Here is an 898-nt window from a genome sequence, read left to right on the forward strand (position 1 = left end):
ATGAGCTTCCTTGACTTTGCTGGACATCTTATAGCTCATAGCTGGTTTGTGTCCCAATTACTTTCATTAGGCCCAAAGGAAAACCTGAGAATTCTATCACAGCAACCTTGATTTTGTAGAAAACTGAAGAGGAGCCTTTGTCTACTGCCAACTCCTTCTGCTACTTTGCTATTTCCAACTTATTGCTTGGGTAGTCCCATGTTAGACATGGTGCTTTTCTAAGAAACTCTGAAAATGGCCCAGTTTGCCCAAGGAGAGGCAAGAAAATAATCTCCAGTGCTTAAGGATTTCCTATGACTTATCAGGGTGTTTCTAAACTGCTACATCTAAACTGCTTCCAGGGTTTCAGTCCAGAGGACCCAGGACACAGCAGTTTCATCTTTTCCCCTTCTCCTTTTCTTTCTGTTCTGGAATCAATTCTTCTACTCCCAATTCCTGTTTAGGGTACTTTCTATGTTATTTCCTCCTCCCCCATCCTAGGAACTAACTGGTTTTGCCATTATCTAACTTCCCTTCCTTTGGACTTAATCTTCAAGGTGATCAGCATACAGATAGAACAGACTGTACGGAGGGAATGAAAAGTATATCTAGTATTTTCAAAATAATTCAGAATATTATCCTATAACATTCCATATATAATGATTATAATGTAATATATTTGTGAATATGTTTGTGTCGGTAGATTTTTACGCCTCTAGGCTTTAATTTTCAACTTCCTTTTATTCTGCAGTGAGACACATTCTTACCAAGGACAAGGGTTCTCTATGGCAATGATTTCAAAGTGTATGTGTGGAGTGGGTTATATTAAAGTGTGACACATATGGTATTTCAAAAGAAACTCCTTCAGAAATTTCTCATATGTCACTCATGATATGTCAGTATGTCTTCTCATCTCCTA

This window comes from Hipposideros armiger, unplaced genomic scaffold, assembly GCF_001890085.2.
Source record: "Hipposideros armiger isolate ML-2016 unplaced genomic scaffold, ASM189008v1 scaffold_552, whole genome shotgun sequence".
Lineage (NCBI taxonomy): Eukaryota > Metazoa > Chordata > Mammalia > Chiroptera > Hipposideridae > Hipposideros > Hipposideros armiger.